General features: G+C 48.6%; 1 protein-coding gene and 1 non-coding gene across 3 annotated transcripts in view; one reads left to right on the plus strand and one right to left on the minus strand.

Moving 5' to 3' along the window:
* Positions 1-20,659, minus strand: part of LOC102958111 (pseudouridine 5'-phosphatase) — a 173,396-nt gene that overhangs the window by 140,185 nt on the left and 12,552 nt on the right. The gene's annotated exons all lie outside the window — the stretch shown is intronic.
* Positions 14,096-14,201, plus strand: LOC122235568. Its single transcript, XR_006213621.1, has one exon. It is a non-coding gene; the product is annotated as a U6 spliceosomal RNA (small nuclear RNA).

Genomic DNA, 20,659 nt, shown 5'->3' on the forward strand with positions numbered 1-20,659 from the left:
GCGCCCAGCTGTACACACGTCTAGACATACATACGTTCACACGCCTAGACGTACGTACGTTCGCGCGCATGTTCACGTACACGCGCCCAGCCGTACACACATTTAGATGTACATACATTCGCACGCGTGTGCACGCACACGTACGCGCGCCCAGCCGTACACACGTCTAGACGTACATTCGCACGTGTGTGCACACACACGTACGCGCTACCAGCCGTACACACGTCTAGACGGATGTACATTCGCACACGTGTTCACCCACACGTACGCGCGCCCAGCCGTACACACGTCTTGACGTACGTACCTTCGCGCGCGTGTTCACGTATGCGCGCCCAGCTGTACACACGTCTAGACATACATACGTTCACACGCCTAGACATACGTACGTACACGCGCCCAGCCGTACACATTTAGATGTACGTACGTTCACACGCGTGTTCACGCACACGTACGCGCGCCCAGCCGTACACACGTCTAGACGTACATTCGCACGTGTGTGCACACACGTACGCACGCCCAGCCGTACACACGTCTAGACGTACATTCACACGCGTGTTCACGTACACGTACGCGCGCACAGCCGTACACACATCTAGACGTACATACGTTCACACGCGTGTTCACGTACGCGCGCTCAGCCGTACACACCTCTTGACGTACCTACGTTCGCGCGCGTGTTCACGTACAAGTACACGCACAGCCGTACACGTGTCTAGACGTACGTACGTTCGCACGCCTGTTCACGCACACGTACACGCGCACAGCCGTGTTCAAACGCGAGGCTGCGCAGGAGAGAAGAAGGGGCAGAACCCGGGCAGAAAGATGCAGGTCCTGCTCGGGGCGTCTGGGTAAAGCAAGTGGATGACGATCAAGAGGAGAGCGCGGAGGAAATAATAATCCCCAAGCCAGAAACGACACGGTGGCCTCCGAAAACGCTTTCAGCAGTGTGCACTTAAAGCCGCGTGCCAGAGCTTTTAACTCACAAGACGCCGAGCTGCGGGATTACCTATCTGTAGGGGGCTGGGCAGACCACTCTTGTTCACAGTTTGGACAAAATCATCCCAAAGTCCGGGTGAAGAAGCGAGGCTCTAAACAAGTCATTAGAGTCCTCACATCTGAGCCTGCCTTCGCAGGCTCATGACACCATGCTTCCAAGCAAAGGGACGGTTTTCTGAAAGGGGAAAGAAATCCCTAAAAGGAGCATAAAAAGCAGCAGGGCAAGTGTCAGGTGCGTGAGCTCTGCTGTGCACAAGCGAGCGCGGGCCAACGCGTTCAACTCACGCGTCTGTTATTTTTCGGGAGAACAGCACCGTAACGCGTTACAGCCGCAGAAGTTGCTGCCCAACTGAGGAGTGTGGGAAAGGCGTGCTTCGCAAAGCACAAACCGCCCTGTCTGCGCAAGACAGAGCCCAGAGCCTGGGCACCACTGCTGGGCACGGGCTGCAGGTGAGGCCATCAGCTGAGCGGTGACAGGTGGGCTTCAGACCGGAGACCGGAACCTGGCAAACCGGGTTGCAGTGGCCAGAAGGCGGGTGTCATCGCAGACAGCGGGCCGCCCTCCCGGGGACACATTCAAGCCTAAATTCACAGAGCTGCAGCTGAAGGCATGTCTACACCTCACGTGCAGCAAGGCTGGCGTGGAGACCCTGCTGGCCTGCACGGGGGTCTCTGACACCAAGGTTCTGCGCTGGTAACGTGGTCACTGTCATCTTTTCATCCCTGAGAATGTATTTACATGTTTGCCGACTCGATCCCTGGCTCCCAGAGGACGGTGACGCTTTGCATTTTACCCCATAAAGAGACACCCCATAAAGGGTGTCTCTCCACGTCTCCGATGCAGGGAGCTGCACCCCAGCCTGCAAACGAGCACCTAATTCCAGTTTTAGAACAAGAACTTGCACTGCTTCATAGCAAAACACCTTAACCCATGTGTCACGGACGAGCATGCTGAGCCCTGATTTCTCCACCCACCCCCGTTGTCGTTTCCAGCCCAGAGCTGGAATGAAGTATTGGGAGAAATTGTGGAGATCAGCAATCTCAAAGTTGAGCAGTAAAGTCCCAGCTCGGCCACATGTTAGCTGCCAGTCCTGGGACGGGTCTCTTAGCCTTCCAGACTTGTAGTGTCTTCCCCAGGGAGAGGTGGCACACTGCCAGGGCTGGCCTGCGGGGCTGGGTGTGACAAGACTCCCGCTGTGGGAGGTCCCTGGGTTTCAGACCCCGCCCTGCACTTCACAAGTCAGTGAAATCTTCTAACAGGTGCTCAGCCGTTGGCTGGTCCTCGGGTTACCGACCTGTAGAATGGGGATGGTAAGGGGGATGGTTGCGTCACTCAAGTACAATAGTCCATGCTGAGCTGTGAGTGCAGTGGCTGGCTGGGCAAACTCCAGCATCATCGTCTGGAACCCCCTTGGGGGTGGGGGTGGGGGACACCTGCCTGGCACCTGCGTGTCTGAGTTCCGAGACCACAAGAGCTGCTTTCTCTGCACGGCAAGACCTCTTTAATCTGAGAAGCCACACTGCCTCCTGCAAAATATTTTACATAATAACAAAACACCAAACCACTAAGTATCTGCAGTGCACTTACAAGACGGTGACACCTTCCTCCAGGCATATGGAGCCAGCTTCATACACCTGTTAAGTACCTGCCCGGCTGGGTACACAAACATGAGCCCTCACGTACAATCGCTTCATCCATACGCTTCTGCAGTGAAAAGTCTGCATTTAGCAGCAAAACCTGACCTGGACTGGCACAAGGGGTGGGGGGACTGTTTATTGTTTATCACAGTGCGAATATTCACACACTTCTCTATAGAAACACCTGTGGGTTTGCTCACGGGTCCTGCCCCAGACACTGCCGTACGAGAGCGTGTATCTCACGGAACATGTGCATTGTAATGTTTTTAAATTTTTTTTTTCTTAACATTTATTTATTTTTGAGACAGAGAGAGACAGAGCAGGAACAGGGGAGGGGCAGAGAGAGAGGGAGACACAGAATCTGAAACAGGCTCCAGGCTCTGAGCTGTCAGCACAGAGCCCGACGCGGGGCTCGAACTCACGGACCGCGAGATCGTGACCTGAGCCGAAGTCGGATGCTTAACCAACCAAGCCACCCAGGCGCCCCTGTAATGTTTTTTAACACCGGTAACTTAAAAACCGAGATACGACTGGCTCCACGAGTTTCGGAAAAGGGATTCTGACCCACATCGATTACTGCTTGCCAGGCAGTCATACCTTGCATACCCTGAACACTACAACAAAGCCACATACTGCTTTTTCCAGACTTCCTGTGTCTCCAGAATAGTCATACTTTGATGATGTCCAATTATAAAAAGGGGGCAGGGGGTGATCAACAGCCAGTGATTTGTGTGATATGACAGATAGGTGGGTGTCCTGAAGATATGAATACCTTTTCAGATGGGAGAGCCCAGCCTCACTGAAGACGAAATGGTCCCAATCGGAAGACGGGAGGACTGAGGAACTGCAGCAGTGTTTCTGAATGCAGAGGACGGTACGCATTTTAACGGTGACACGGCTTTAATGACAAATACTCAGTGTACGATGCCATTTGATGTAAGTGGACGTGTCCTCTTCCTAAGCTGTTTTGATAGCATGTTGGAGGTGATCTGTAGTTGATGACCAGATATTCTGGAGAGTCAGAAATTGGGGGCGGGCCCTGCAGGGTGAGTTTTAGAAGGCACCCCCGGGGAAGTCGCGACTGTGCTAGAGTGGAAAGCCACAGAGCTGACGTACTGTTTTTACTGAAGCCCTGTGCTTTACAAAGCCGCTGGTTTTAAAAACGGCTCACCTTTGAGGCGACTGGTTGGCTCAGTCGGTCAAGCATCCGACTTTGGCTCAGGTCATGATCTCACGATTCTGGAGTTCGAGCCCCGTGGAGGGCTCAGAGGCTGGAGCCTGCTTTGGATTCTGTGTCTTCCTCTCTCTCTCTGCCCCTCCCGTGCTCACACTTTGTCTCTCTTTCTCTCTCAAAAATAAACATTAAAAAAAAAATTTTTAATGGAATACCTTTAAGAAAAGCTTAACTTCAATAACGACATATATAGATTTATTAGTAGAAATTAAGGGGGAAAAATCAGTTATAACCTTAATCCTAACGTTTACATTTCCTCTCTATAGTATACTATTACTACTTAAACCTTCCTTTCTTTTCCTATTCCTCTGACAACAGATGAGATCTATGTTAATATGTTTTTAGTGAAAGCAAGAGTTTTTAAATAAGAAGCAAATGAATATGCCCCATTCTTTCCAAAGTCAACAGCAGCAAATGAGTCCAATTAATTAGAGTTGTCGGTTAATCGGAGTTAATTGGGCACCAGCAGAGGGGAGAGGAGACGGCCAGGGGACCGTGCACAGCACAGTTTCACAGGGCAAGGGCGCACCTCCTTTGAAAGGACATCTAACAAGCTACTGTTTCTTTTCAAGAATAAAAATATGGGCAGCTTAGTGGAACATACTCTACTGAAAGAAGGAGTTAAGTGGCTCATTTTTCTCTTAACTGGCAACCAAGAAAACAATGTCTAGCACTGAGACCAGCAAACATGAAGCCACAGTTGTTGCTGGTGGCCCTGTTTGGAGAACAGCTACTCTCATGCTCGCATCTGGCACACGCATGCCCTAGGGTGGGCCTGGTTCCCCCAAGCGAAAGCGTCGGCAGCCCCATGAAGGTCATCGCTGCATAAGAGGAGTCCTTTTCCACAAGTGGACTACTGGGTCAGTGGCACAGCGATCTGAAACCCTGAGCTCTTAACGTCATGGCCTGGAAACACAGTGATTCACAGGGGACAGGAGCTGAGTTATCTGAGAGCGCTGGATGTGGTATCTAGCTTGCCTTGGGCTTTTCTTGACTTCTTAAGGCAGCCGAGCTTGCTTCATCATTCCTAGAACCCTAAAGGCAAAAGCTGTGCCGTGAGGCCATTGCAGGCAGCAGGTGCTAAGGGCAATTCTTTATGCTGCTGGCACAGGGCACCCGGCCCACGTCCTGCCCACCCTGCTATCATGGGGCTCCAATGGGCTCCGGGCACGCTCCTGCTGGCCCAGCTTGGTTTCAGTCAATCCACTGGCCAGACCAGCCGCCGTGGAGAGCCATGGCTCACGCAAGCCATGTCCTTGCACGGGCCAGCATCTGCTGAGAGCAGCGGTCGCCCTAGGTGTAGTAGGAAGGCACTGTCACCTGGAGGGCGACCAAGAAAGTGTGAAAACACCACTCTCACGGACTTGGCGAGGGAAGGAAGGAAGAGGCACTCCTGCAGTTTCAAAGTCCTGAAGGACAAAGGGAAGTGTGGAAGCCAATGAAGACCCTTGGATGAGACCGAGCAGGGGTGGCTCACTCAGAGCTGGGCACAGGGAAGCTGCAGGGGGGAGGAGGCAGAGCAGGGGGTCTATGCAGAAGCAGGGCAGGCTATGTGACGGGTCTGGGGGTCACATCTGGCCTTTGGGGTTGGTCCTGTGCTGAAAACTGGCGGTCAGCGAGGACAGAGTGGTGGGGACCAGTGACTTCCACAGAGGGCGTGCTCTGGCCCCCAGGAAAGCTGCCGGGGACGCTGAGGGCCGGGGCTCTGCCGTCACATTCGTCCCGGGCAGTGTCGGCACCCTGCTGTCCTATGCGTAAGGTGGCAGTTAGCTGCCTGCCATTTCGTTCTTGCTCAGTATCCCCCAGGCTGCTGTCGTCTGCCCCTGGACCGTCACCCACGATGGAGAAGGAAGAACGGGCAACCGCGAGGGGGCAGGTATCTCCACCTTAAGTCCACAAGATACCCACGTGGAAAGCCACCTGGTGAGCTGCAAAGGGGTGGGAGCCGTGCCGGCTGGCCCCAGACATTCAAGTCCCATTAAAGGAAACAGTCACCGAGCCAGTCAAAAATCGGGGACCACGGGCCCTACGTGGCTGCCGACAGCCTGCCCTCACATGTCGTCCTGGATACCCGGCAATCCACAAGCCAACCTCTACCACGTTCCCGGGCAGGCGGTGGGGCCACACGCACTGCCTAGCGCTGTTCACCTCGCTCCCTAGAGCACCTCTTCACACAGGAACTCCTCTGAGCCCTGCGTTAGTCGCGGCCCTTCGGAGGGAAATACCCCACCGTCTGCATAGCAACAAGGAGGGAAACACCCCACCGTCTGCACAGCAACAAGGAGGGAAACACCCCACGGTCTGCACAGCAACAAGGACCCTGTGCGAGGGTGAGGAAGCGTTCACGAGGGACTGCGACAGTCAGGACACAAGGTGGCGTAAAGACGTGCGGCACTGACGCGGGCTTGCACACACACGGATTCACGTCTGAGCCTCTGCCCAGTAACCCCATTCACACATGCGCTCTTATCCTGCTGTGCACCGAGGGGATGGACCTTTGTGGGAAACGCTCCAGCACAGGACGCTGGGTCCAAACAAAAGCCAGGGGGTAGGAAAGGCGCCTAACAGTCCAAAGGGAAAAAAAGAAAAGAAACTTTGTAAAAATCCGCTGCAGTGGAGGGGGGGCACCTGGGTGGCTCCGTCAGTTAAGCGTCTGACTCTTGGTTTCGCTCAGGTCAGGATCTCACGGTTCGTGAGTTCCAGCACAACGGGCTCTGCACAGATGTCACTGAGCTTGCTTCTGATTTTCTCTCTCCGTCCCTCCCGATTCTCTCTCTTTCAAAATTAATAAATAAGCTTAAAAAAAAAAAATCTAGTGCAGCACAAAGCACAGACAGAAACAATGTTCTTTCAGGATTCCCACAAATCTTTACAGAAATCTTCCATTAAAAAACAGCAGGTTACAAACCACAATAAGCTACAAAACTACCTTGTTTCATATTTAGTTGTAGTCTTGGCTTGTTTTGCTTAATTACGTGTGACCCAAAAATATTACTTGCTCACTGCTCCTCGCGGCCCCCCCAGCTATTATTTTCATTTATGCTTTGCATACCATGGAGAAAAAAAGAAAAAAACAAAACTGTAATGATATACAGGAGAACCCAAAGCAACGTAAAATTGATTTTTTTCCTCCAAATTAAAAGTAAGCCAAAGTTTCAAATGACTGAGCACAGAGGTTCTTCTGGACCAAATATTTATAAATTGGAAACATCTTTTGTTATAAAAATACGTATGACATGCAACACTCAACAGAATCATACGTGAACAATCTTAAGAACCAGACATCGATCTTCGGAATACAGAAAGGGCATATGCTTGAAATGCAATCGATTTGATTAAGCAAATATTTATTGGGCACCTACTATGTGATAGGACCTCAGAAAAACTTGATAATTGAGGCCAAAACAGTCCCTGCTATAAGTGAAATAAATCTGTGATGAGAACCAAACGGCTCATTAATGCCTGTTGAACAAACAAAGGAGAAGTCAAACACCCGCAAAGGTAGGGGAAACTTTGCAAAAAGAATGAGAAAATGCCAGTATATAAATCTGAGTATTTCTCAAGACCTACTGAAATACTGCCCTCGGCCAACGGCAATGACCTGGTAGCCAAGAAAGGTCGTCTGAGAGCAGCAAGCAGAGGTTAGCAGCGGGCCTCCTAGCAGTATGGGCAGGAGAAGGAAAACGAGAGCCTGGCAGGAGGGAAATCGAGAGCCTAGGAGGAAGGAAAACGAGAGCGTAGAGGAAGGAAATCGAGAGCCTAGCAGGAACGGAAGTACGGTGATCTGTTCTCCAGCCAAGACTGCAGGTTCCTACAGGCCTAGGGCAGTTAAACACTCTCTCCCGCGTCCACGCTTTCTACAGATGGGAGAGGCTTGCATAGTCTCTGTGGCAGCTAGTTAACCTTTACAAACGAGCCTGCACGTAAAAGGCAGCGCTTCCTTGTGTTTAGGGATGTAAAAGAGGGAAATGAATAATTAACAAGCATGAAATTATGAGTCGTGGTAATTTTTGCTTCATTTTGGAAGCTTGCTTGCCCTAGCAGGCTTAGAGAAAAGTACTTAAGAGTTTTTGATGTATCGCTTCCCGTGGCTATAAGCTATCAGTTTTGAACCGTAAAGGAGTAATAATAACTGTGATTGCTTAAAATAAAGATCAGTAATGATCATTTGTGTGATCCCCTGTGAAGTAAAAACCTTTGATTAGCATTTGGCATGATTCACTGGCATTATCGATTATTCCACTTAGTGTGTATGGGGATTGCTCGAAGGATTTTTTTGTCCCCTGGTAATCCATACTCAACTTCTAAAACTCATTTAAGGGGCGCCTGGGTGGCTCAGTCGCTTGAGCATCCACCTTCAGCTCAGATCATGATCTCCACACTCCGTGAGTTCGAGCACCATGTCGGGCTCCGTGCTGACAGCTCAGAGCCTGGAACCTGGTTCGGATTCTGTGTGGGTATGTCTCTGCCCCTCCCCCGCTCACACTCTGTCTCTCAAAAATAAATTAAAAAATATATAAAAATTATACAAGGACAGTGGGGCGCCTGGGTGGCTCATTCGGTTAAGCGTCCGACTTTGGCTCAGGTCATGATCTCACGGTTTGTGAGTTCGAGCCCCACGTCAGGGTCTGTGCTGACAGCTCAGAGCCTGGAGCCTGCTTTGGATTCTGTGTCTCCCTCTGTCTCTGCCCCTCTCCTGCTCATATTCTGTCTTTCTCTCAAAAATAAATAAACATTAAAAAAATTATTTTTTTTAAATATAAATAAATAAATAAATTTCATTTAAAACATGAGCTGGTTCAGAAAATGTTGCTGGATCGCCCATCTACGTATGGAAGTATACCTGTATAATGGTGGAAAAATGAACATGGGTACTAGGATCATAGATCTAAATATAAAACCAAGACTATATAACTTGTACAAGAAAACATAGAAGGACATGTTTGGAATCATAGGTTATATGAGGTTTTCACACAGAGAACACAAAATGCAACCTGCATAGGGGATATGTGGATAAAGGGGCTTTCGCCAAAATTAAAAGACACCACCAGCAAGAAACCAAAAGGCAAGGATATTTACAACACAGACATGCACACACACGACTTGTATCTACGAACTGAACTTACAACTTTTCTGGCACAAGGAACCAAACTTTACAACTTTTCTCGCACAAGGAACCAAACTTTACAACTTTTCTCGCACAAGGAGCCGAACTTTACAACTTTTCTCGCACAAGGAGCTGAACTTTACAACTTTTCTCGCACAAGGAGCCGAACTTTACAACTTTTCTCGCACAAGGAACCAAACTTTACAACTTTTCTCGCACAAGGAGCCGAACTTTACAACTTTTCTCGCACAAGGAGCCGAACTTTACAACTTTTCTCGCACAAGGAGCCGAACTTTACAACTTTTCTGGCACAAGGAACCGAACTTTACAACTTTTCTTGCACAAGGAACCGAACTTTACAACTTTTCTTGCACAAGGAGCCGAACTTTACAACTTTTCTGGCACAAGGAACCGAACTTTACAACTCAATGATGAGCCAAAAACCTGCAGTAGATAGAATAGCAATCCCCCAAAAATGTCTACAACGTTGTCCCCAGAACCTGTGAATATCTCACCTCACAGGCAAAAGGAACTGTGACCCCGCGTGCAGTGTGACCACGTTATGTGCCCTGAGATGGGGAGCTGGTCCTTGATTATGCAGCAGGCGCCAGGTCACCAGAGAGTGTTTATAAGGGGAGGCAGGCGGGTCAGAGTCAGGGAAGGAGGGGTGAGCACAGAACCAGAAGCTGGGAGCGGGGGAGGGTCACAAGGCAAGGCATGCGGGAGGCCTCTAGATTCTCCTCCAGAGAGCCCTGAAGGAGCAGAGCCTGTGAACACCCTGCCAAGACTAATGTTGTACGTCTGGCCTGCAGAAGGGAATGACAACAATTCTGTGTTGTTTCAAGCCAGCAGCCATTAAGTCATTTGTGGTAATTTGTTATAGCACCCGTGGCAAGCTAATACACAACCCAGTATAGAAACAGCTCTGCTGAACAGTGGGGCGGTTTCTGAAAGAGTTGAGTCTCCACCTAAGTAGTAGGAGTGGAAAGGAAAATACAACCCCTGGGTGCCTGCAACAACATGAATGGGTTTTAGGTCAATTACACCCGATGAAGGAAGTCAGACAGGTAATGACACACTGAAACTGGTCCAACCGGGGCCCCTGGGTGGTTCAGTCGGTTAAGTGTCCAAGTCGTCAATTAGCATCAGGTCACGATCTCACGGTTCAGGACATCCAGCCCTGCGTGAGGCTCTGCGCTGGCCATGCACCCTACTAGGAACTCTCTCTCTCCTTCTCGCTCTCTGCCCCTCCCCCACTCATGCTCTCTTTCTCTCAAAATAAGTAAACTTAAAGGAAAAAAAAAGCTGATCTAACTGTACCTTTATTATTTTTTTATGTTTATTTTTTTTAACGTTGTTTTTTTTTTTTTTTGAGACAGAGAGACAGAGCATGAACGGGGGAGGGTCAGAGAGAGGGAGACACAGAATCTGAAACAGGCTCCAGGCTCCGAGCTGTCAGCACAGAGCCCGACACGGGGCTCGAACCCATGGACCGCGAGATCATGACCTGAGCCGAAGTCGGCCGCCCAACTGACTGAGCCGCCCAGGCGCCCCTGTTTATTTATTTTTGAGAGCGAGAGACAGAGCATGAACCGGGAAGGGGCAGAGAGAGAGGGAGACACAGAATCCAAAGCAGGCTCCGGGCCCTGAGCTGTCAGCCCAGAGCCCGACGCGGGGCTCGAACCCACAGACCTCGAGGTCATGACCCGAGCTGAAGTCGGACGCCTACCGACTGAGCCACCCAGGCGCCCCTAACTGAACAGCTTAAACTACCCGTGAAGGCCAATGGGACAAAAGTTTCTTGGACCTTGACTTTCCTTCGTAAAATGCCATCTCTGTGCTGTTGCAGAGAAAGTTTTCTGCGTGCATCCAAACCTCATGGTCCAGTCCTGAAAACACAGGCAGGCTCCAGGAGTGGAGAATCTGCAGCACTGCCGAAAAGAGCATTTCACACATTTGGAAGATCACCCAACACTACACGGCGCTTGCCCTGCGCTTCGGAACTGCCCTGAAAGTGCGGCCGGGGTAGGACGAGCCACATGAATTCAGGTTTCCCTTGAGGAGAACAGACTGACAGCCAGTGCTGGCAGAACAAGGCCACAAAGGGTTCACGGAGCACAGCGTTCCTCCTGCTGGGGAACAGAGAGGTCCCTGGGGTCGGCCCACGGCCGACAGGACAAGAATGTGGACGCAACAGGTGACACAGAGATGGTTCTCGGCCAAACACATACTTGTCTTTTAGAAACCATGACGTGTGTGGCCAAGGAGGAAAGACTTTTAGCAGTCTTGCCTCGTACCTTTGGCCTGGGAAGAAACGCCCTTTGCCAGGATTTCAGGAAGGCAACGAGCTTGCCCTAGGCAAGTCCCAGGTGTCCCTAGGCACCCGCCAGGTCAAGGACAGGGGTCCCCAGGTGGCCAGCGGGTGCAGCCAAGCAACCTTCCAGCGGCGTGACGATCACACAGAGTGTTTCCCACAGAACCCACAGGAGACACGATGCCCCCCTTTCTGAAGAAGGGTACAACACAGACCAATAGGAGAATTTACTCCCCGCACCCAGGCCTCCCCTTGTCACTGTGCTCCCCAAGCCTCTGGCATTTCGTCCTGCTCTTTCTCCTGCCCTTGGACAGGTGCCAAAGGTCATGGGGAAGGCTGGGTGTGGGTGACGGTGGGGTCTGGAATCAGAGGCAACAGACATACGCAGTGGGTCCTCAGAAACACAGCAAAGTGGTGAAGGCCAGAGACAGAGAGGCAGAAGGCAGAGAGGACGGCACGCTCCGAGCCCTGAGAAATCGCAGGATTACAGACAAATATTTCCTAAAATAGGGGGAAAGTCAGGGAAGGAACTGTGGAAGGTGGCAGTGACAATGAAGTGCTTTTGAAGGTACAAATCTCCCAAACACAGCCTTGGACTCACTCTACAAGGTGTCGACTCCTATCTGATGCCTGATGGTACATTACTGATACGTAAATGCTACTGGCCCAGCTTACAATCAAGAAAAGGAAATGTGTACGTGAATCTGAATAAAATAAATAACAATAAGGAAATGAGACTCACTGTCCAGGACTTATTGCAGGGCAGCGAGCCCGCATATGCACCATCCAGCAATGACACGCAGCCCTGTATGCAATCCCGTGAGCTCCCGTTTTAACACACGGCCTCCGCACATTCCCTTGTCCCGTGTCAGTTCCGGGCACTGGGACTCAAGCAGTGGCTCTCCAGGAGACCCACCCACCCCGGCATCAGCATTATCTGGGCCCTCACAGGAAATGCAAATTCTTGGATCCACCCAGACCCACAGAGCCAGAGAGCCCGGGGCCCACGCTACTTGGGTTTTAACGAGCCCTGTGCAAGAGTTGTGATGCCTGCACAAGGGTTAGAACCTCGGGGCTGAAGTGTCATCAGCATTCACGGTCATGACACAACAGAGAATGTGTGGCTACCACAATAATTAGTAAGACAGGGTCAATAACTGCTGGCATTTCCCACGGGGTGAGTGGCACTAGAATCTGTGACAGCCGTCCGTGGTATGGACTAGGGGCACGGCATACCCAGCTCTCAGATGGGCACACTGATGCCAGGGCACAGCACCCCGACCACACAGGATGCAGAGAACGGGTCACCTAGTGTCTCCCCTCACTGGGGCTCCTGGGTGCTCCTGGGGACACCTGTTTGTTCTCGCAACAGCTGATGGCTTCCAGCACCCAGATACTCACGTGGGCTGCAAAGTTTCATCGCCTTCCTTAAGCCCAGACGTCCTCCCTGTGCAAACCCAGGCTCGGAGTTTCGCATTTGCCGTTTTGCTCTCTCCTGTTGGAAAGACTGATCTAGAAGCCTGGAGCAGTGACGCTTTGGTGTGTTATTCCCTTCAACTGGAGTTATCCAGCTGAGGGAATTAAGTGAAGGTATTTCCAGACTCTGGACTGAGGTCAGCCAAGGGCTCCCCAAGAAGTGAGTTCTCCCAAAGATTTCTCTTAAGACCTGGAGCAGAGCTCCCCTCATTTGGGCACGGAGGGGGCCATGAGCATACGGAGTCCTCCAGGGACTCTGCTCGCCCGCTCGCACACGCAGGACGTCTAACGTAACCGAAGTTTTCTCAGACTGTGTAATGCCCCCTGACCGTGCAGCCCGGGGAAACTCAACCACGGTCTCCAAAAAGACTTCTCCCCACGTCAAACTGATACCATTGCTAGCACGATGAGGTATCTATGTCCCTTCTCCATCAACACTATTGTCAGCTACACCCCAAGAAAAGATCTGACTTGAAGGTGGCCTACAACCCAAAATGACAGATAACTTGTTTTTTGTTTTGCAAACTATTATCAAGTAAGGTTTGGAAATACTGAAACATGCAATACTTTTTCTACCAGAATGTTTGTGTTTTGGCTGGTTATGCAATGGCCAACTCAAAAATTTCTTTGGCAGTTTTAGTAGATTATGCTGAAATTATGCTCAATAGGGATGCTCCAACACTTTTTTATATTCCTTAAAGCAATGGTTCACAAATGTGGGGGAGGGGAGTGAGATTTTACCCACGGGGGTACATAAAAGACAAGATAAATGTGTTTTTGTCTGTAAATCTTTTTTTAAATCCGATTTAAAAGACAGTTACACTAAGCAATGATTATAAATCTCTATTTATGTGCACATAATGTTGAACGATGAAATTCTCATGACAGTAACAGCACGAAGGAGCGGGGAGAGGATGGAACCATGTCGGAGCAAAGTTTTGGCATAAGTTTTAAGCTAAGCTGGCATTAGTGCAAACTAGGTGGTGACACATTAAGATGTTAACTGTAATTGGGGCGCCTGGGTGGCTCAGTGGTTGAGCGTCTGACTTCGGCTCAGGTCACGATCTCACGGTCCGTGGGTTCGAGCCCCGCGTCGGGCTCTGTGCTGACAGGTCAGTGCCTGGAGCCTGCTTCGGATTCTGGGTCTCCCACTCTCTCTCTGCCTCTTCCTGTCTCACACTCTATCTAACTCTCTCTCAAAAGTAAATAAACATTAAAAAAATTTAAAAAAAAGATGTTAACTGTAATATTCAGAGCAACCACTAAGAGAATAACTAAGAACGTACATAATACATAATAAAAGAAACAAGAGGAGAATTAAAACGGTAGAGTGCTTGCTTCGGCAGCACATACACTAAAACTGGACGATACAGAGAAGACTAGCATGGCCCCTGAGCACGGATGACAGGCAAATTCGGAAACCGTTCCATACTTTTCTCATAAGAGCCATATAGGGAAAGCCCACAGTTACTATCATCCTCAATGGGGAAAAACCTGAGAGCTTTCCCCCTAGGGTCAGGAACAGAACAGGGATGTCCATTCTCACCGGTGTTGTTTAAGATGGTGTTGGAAGTTCTAGCATCAGCAATCACACAACAAAAGGAAATCAAAGGCATCAAAATTGGCCAAGAAAAAGTCAAACTTTCAGTTTTCACAGAGGACATGATACTCTATACGGAAAACTCAAAAGACTCCACCAAGACTGCTAGAACTGATCCATGAATTCAGCAAAGCCTCAGGGTACAAAATCAATGTACAGAAATTGGTTGCATTTCTCCATGCCAATAATGAAGCAACAGAAAGAGAAATCAAGAAACTGATCCCGTTTACAATTGCACCAAGAACCATCAAATACCTAGGAATAAACCTAACCAAAGTGGAAAAACCTGTATGCTGAAAACTTATGAAGGAGAAAGCTTTTGTTTTTGTGTTGTTTTTTTTTTAACGTTTATTTATTTTTGAGACAGAGAGAGACAGAGCATGAACGGGGGAGGGTCACAGAGAGGGAGACACAGAATCTGAAACAGGCTCCAGGCTCTGAGCTGTCAGCACAGAGCCCGACGCGGGGCTCGAACTCACAGACCGCGAGATCATGACCTGAGCCGAAGTCGGCCGCTTAACCGACTGAGCCACCCAGGCGCCCCTGAAGGAGAAAGCTTTTGAAGGAAATTGAAGAAGACACAAACAAATGGAAAAACATTCCATGCCATGGATTGGAAGAATAAATAATGTTAAAACGTCAATATAAATGTCAATATTACCCAAAGCAATCTACACATTCAGTGCAATCCCAATCAAAACTGCACTGGCATTCTTCTCAAAGCTAGAACAAGCAATCCTAAAATTTCTATGGCAACACAAAAGACCCCAAATAGCCAAAGTAATATTGAAGAAGAAAACCAAAACAGAGGCATCGCAACCCCAGACTTTAGCTTCTACTACAAAGCTGTAATCATCAACACAGTATGATATTGGCACAAAACAGACACTCAGATCAATGGAACAGAACAGAGAACCCAGAAATGGACCCACAAATGTATGGCCAGCTAATCTTTGACAAAGCAGGAAAGAATATCCAATGGAAAAAAGACAGTCTCTTTAACAAATGGTGCTGGGAGAACTGGACAGCAACATGCAGAAGAATGAAACTAGACCACTTTCCTACACCATACACAAAAATAAACTCAAAATTGATGAAAGACCTAAATGTGAGACAGGAAACTATTAAAATCCTCGAGGAGAAAACAGGCAAAAACCTCTTTGATCTTGGCCACAGCAACTTCATACTCAACATGTCTCCGGAGGCAAGGGAAACGAAAGCAAAAAATGAACTACTGGGACCTCATCAAACTAAAGACTTTCTGCACAGCGAAGGGATCAGCAAAACTAAAAGACAACCGACAGAATGGAAGAAGATCTCTGCAAACGACATATCAGATAAAGGGTTAGTGTGTCCAAAATCTACAAAGAACTTATCAAAAAACTCAATCCCCAAAAAACAAATAATCCAGTGAAGAAATGGGCAGAAGACAAGAATAGACACTTCTCCAAAGAAGACATCCAGATGGCCAACAGGCACATGAAAATATGCTCAATGTCACTCCTCATTAGGGAAATACAAATCAAAACCACACTGAGATACCACCTCATGCCAGTCAGAGTGGCTAAAATGAACAAATCAGGACACTATAGATGCTGGAGAAGATGTGGAGAAATGGGAACCCTCTTGTACTGTTGGTGGAAATGCAAACTGGTGCAGCCGCTCTGGAAAACAGTGTAGAGGTTCCTCAAAAAATTAAAAATAGATCTACCCTATGACCCAGCAATAGCACTGCTAGGAATTTACCCAAGGGATACAGGAGTACTGATGTATAGGGGCACTTGTACCCCAATGTTCATAGCAGCACTTTCAACAGCCAAATTATGGGAAGAGCCTAAATGTCCATCAACTGACGAATGGATAAACATGATGTGGTTTATATATACAATGGAATACCACTTAGCAATGAGAAAGAACGAAATCTGGCCATTTGTAACAACATGGATAGAACTGGAGGGTATTATGCTGAGTGAAATGAGTCAGAAAATGATGGATACCTTATGTTTTCACTCATACGTGGATCTTGAGAAACTTAACAGAAGAGCATGGGGGAAGAGAAAGGAAAAAAAAATAGTTACAAACAGAGAGAGAAGGAGGCAAAGCATAAGAGACTTTTAAATACAGAGAACAAACTGAGGGTCGATGAGGGATGGGAAGGAGGGGAGGTGGGTGATGGGCATTGAGGAGGGCATTTGTTGGGATGAGCACTGGGTGTTGTATGTAAGCAATGGACCATAGGAATCTACCCCCAAAATCAACAGCACACTCTACACATTGTATATTAGTCATTTTGACAATAAATTATATTTTTAAAAAAATAGTACACTAGAAAGTATCTAGTTAATATGAAAGAAGGCAGTATAACTTCTCCATGAAGAAATAAAGGAACAAAATAAGACATACACAAAACAATATGCCATACAAAAATCCTGTTTTATCAGGAGTGGCATTTTATGTAAACGATTAAAACCCCCAATTAAAAGCTAAACCCTGCCAGAATGGATTTTATTTTTTTTTTTAATTTTTTTTTTTTTCAACGTTTTTTATTTATTTTTGGGACAGAGAGAGACAGAGCATGAACGGGGGAGGGGCAGAGAGAGAAGGAGACACAGAATCGGAAACAGGCTCCAGGTTCCGAGCCATCAGCCCAGAGCCTGACGCGGGGCTCGAACTCACGGACCGTGAGATCGTGACCTGGCTGAAGTCGGACGCTTAACCGACTGCGCCACCCAGGCGCCCCCAGAATGGATTTTAAAACAAGAAGACCATGCTCCAACTATAACGTGTCTACAAGACACAGTTTACGTCGAGAGAAGCACAAGATTTCAAGGAGGTTTGAAAAGATAGGCAAGGTGCACAGCAACCAAAAGAGCAGATTGGCTACATCACACAACAGAGATTCAAGACAAATGCCTGTAGCGGTTACAAAGCAAAGAAATCTAACAGAAGCATTTTATAAAGAGGTCATTCCGTATTCTAAAGATGCGACAATTATAAACACGTATGAACTCCACAACAGAGCCCCAATTACATAAAAGAGAAACTGATAAAACTGTTGGGAGAAATAGATCATTCAACAATAGCAGTTGGAGATTTGGATATGACGCTTTTAATAAGGGGTAGAACTAGATTAAAAAGCAGCAAGGATAGAGGGAACTAGACTTAACACCGTGAACTACGTAACCACCACCAACCAGCTGGACTTAGTAGACATCTGCGGAACGTTCCCCCCCGGCCGAAGAGAACACACCTTCTCCAGGGAAGACGGTATGCTAGGCCAAGGTGCCGTAAACTGACAAACGCTTGAAATCATACAAAATACTTCCCCAATCTACAGTGGGATGAAAACAGAAGCTGATAATAGAAAACCTACTGGGGAAATTGGTAAGAACACGTGGAAAGTACACAACGTGCCTGTATATTCAAAGGCCAAAGAGGAAATTATAAGGGAAACTGAGAGATCCTGTGGGGCGAATGAAAATGAAAACACGACACCCCCAAATCTTCGGGGAGCAAGCAGTGCTGGGAGGGAAGTGGATGGCCCCAAACGCCCGTATTACCAAACAATGGTCAGAGATGTAGAGCGTGTGGATAGGCTGAAGACGAGCAAGAGGCTGTGAGCCATGGAATGAGGCCGCCCGCATGTGGCTGGACAAGGCAAGGGAATCCCAAGCCTCCAGAAAGGAACGCATCTCTGTGGACACCAAGAGTTCAGCCCGTGAGACAGATACGGGATTTCTGACCTGCACAATGTCGCTGTTGTAAGACGTCTGTGTTGTCTTAACTGGTGACTCCGGCAATAGAAAAGTAACACAATAAGAAACGTTCTCGGCCACCTGTTTTTCCTTTTTTTCACTGGACTTCTATACAGTGAGTCTCAAGCAGACCAAACACCCAGCGTAAGAAAGAACAAAATTTTCTGAACATTTCGTTCACGAGGACCTTAACAACCAAAGGTCAAAAGGCAGCTACAGACGGTTGATGGCACTACGGGTGACGCTTTCCTGAGGCTGGCCACCAGCTGTTAAAGAACACCGTGGCCTTGGCCTTTCTTAGTGCTACATCACAATCGCAGACGCACAAACCTCATTAATCGCTGGGTTCTTCTTTCCCATGTCCCACTGACACGTGCCATGAACATCAATAATTTAAGTCCTTCTTGAATTTTAGGGGACAGACAACCACTGCGTTCTAGATGGATGTGTCTTTCTTATATTGCAGATGTGTAAACTTTGCTAAGAATTAGCTTCCGAAGGCCCCAGGCTTTATGGTTTAATGATGAATCCATATGTTTTTATGCCTTTTGAATAAATGAAAACCAGCAGATGTCCTCCACAAAATGCAAGGCTGAAAGACGTTCTTTCCCCGCTGAAAGAACAGCTTCCATTCTCTTCGGGATCTACCTTTCAGTGGCCTGCCCTGCCCCTCCTCGCCTTCTGTCCTTACCACTGGCATGAAGGAAGCCCCCGCAGAGGGCCTGGTGGGATACAACATAAGCATTAGTAGGGAGACGATGCCAGAAACAGTTTTAATTTAGGGTGAGGCAAAGCATCGTGACATCTAGGAATCACACTGCGGTGAACTCAGCACTGATCACTACAAAGTGCTCCTCCTTTAAAGACACAAAATGCATCACGTCCAGGCATATTCCTTTGGCTGTCAGGGCGTGGTTTTTGTTTAGGGAGTTTTGTGTGTGTGTGTGGGTGGGGGTGGGGGTGGGGGTGGGGGTGGAGGAATGTCACAAAACTCAACTGTGGAAAGAGGACCCAAGGAAGACTGGAGAAACTTCCGTGGTGTTCCCACTGGCACAGCCAGTACATCCCAGAGCATTCCGTCTGTACATCCCAGCTCTGTACATCCCGGAGCATTCCGTCCCCAGGGCGAAGACTGTTGAACCTTGGTGCAGACTGCTGGATCCCTTCAGGGTATCAAAAATTCTAAACTCCTGGGCGGACTGGTCTTCCATACCAAAGGAACACAGACCGGGAGGCTTAACAGACCTTTCCCACTCCCAATACTGCAGGCTGTGAGCCTGAGATCCAGGCAGGGCCGAGGCTGGTTCCCCCTTGAGGCCTGTCTCCTTGGTGTGTAAACCGTCTTCTCCCCGCGTCCTCACGTGGCCATCCCTCTGTGTGTGCCCGTGTCCTAATTCCCCCTGGTTTTTTATTTATTATTAATTTTTGAGAAAGACAGCAAGCAGGGGAGTGACAGAGAGAAAAAGAGAGAGAGAGAGAGAGAGAGAGAGAGAGAGAGAATCTCCAGCAGGGTCCGTGCTATCAGCACAGAGCCAACGTGGGGCTTGAACTCACAAAACCGTGAGATCGTGACCTGAGCCAAATCAAGAGTCAGAGGCTTAACTGAGTGAGCCATGCAGGCACCCCGTAATCTCTTCTTCTTACAAGGACACCAGCCCTATGGGATCAGGGTCTGCCCTACTGACCTCATTTTACCTTAGTCACCACTTTAAAGACCCTACTTCTACACACAGCCGCATTCTGAGGGCCTGGGAGTGAAGGGTTTCAACTGGTGAATTTTGGGGAGTCCCAGTCCGGTCCATGGAGTTCTAATAAATCTTTATCTATTTGGTATTTCTTTCTGTCAAGGGCATACCCAACCAACCACTTAAGGTCTCCTTACACATCTTATTTTTCAAAATGGGGAGGGACTAGGAGAGTTATCAAATAATCAAGATCCTTTTTATTTTATTTTTTATTTTTATTTTAATTCCAGTATAGTTTTTTTTTTTTAATTTTTTTTAATGTTTATTTATTTCTGAGACAGAGAGAGACAGAGCATGAACGGGAGAGGGGCAGAGAGAGAGGGAGACACAGGACACAGAATCCGAAGCAGGCTCCGGGCTCTGAGCTGTCAGCACAAAGCCCGACACAGGGCTCAACCCACGAACTGTGAGATCATGACCTGAGGAGCCGAAGTCGGACGCTCAACCGACTGAGCCACCCAGGCGCCCCCAATCAAGATCCTTTTATTTAAAAGAATATGCTCACATGACCTAAGTGGGTTTGCAAATCTCAGATTTTACTGAACTGTACTCAGGGTTTCTGCAAAGAACCACAAGCAGCAAGGTGTGGGTCCCTCCGTCCATGGAGAGTGTACCACCGATACTCAAACGCAGTGATGGGGGAGCAGTCTTGATCAAAGGGTACGGGGTCGGTGTCCTGACTTCCAGCGGCAAAGGGGCAACTCATGACACCTCCTCTCTGTGAACACGTAGAGGGTCCATGGACACAGAGTTAAGGCCGGCCGCATGTTCATTTTCTGAGGCATGTCAGTCTA

This window comes from Panthera tigris, chromosome X (assembly GCF_018350195.1).
Source record: "Panthera tigris isolate Pti1 chromosome X, P.tigris_Pti1_mat1.1, whole genome shotgun sequence".
Lineage (NCBI taxonomy): Eukaryota > Metazoa > Chordata > Mammalia > Carnivora > Felidae > Panthera > Panthera tigris.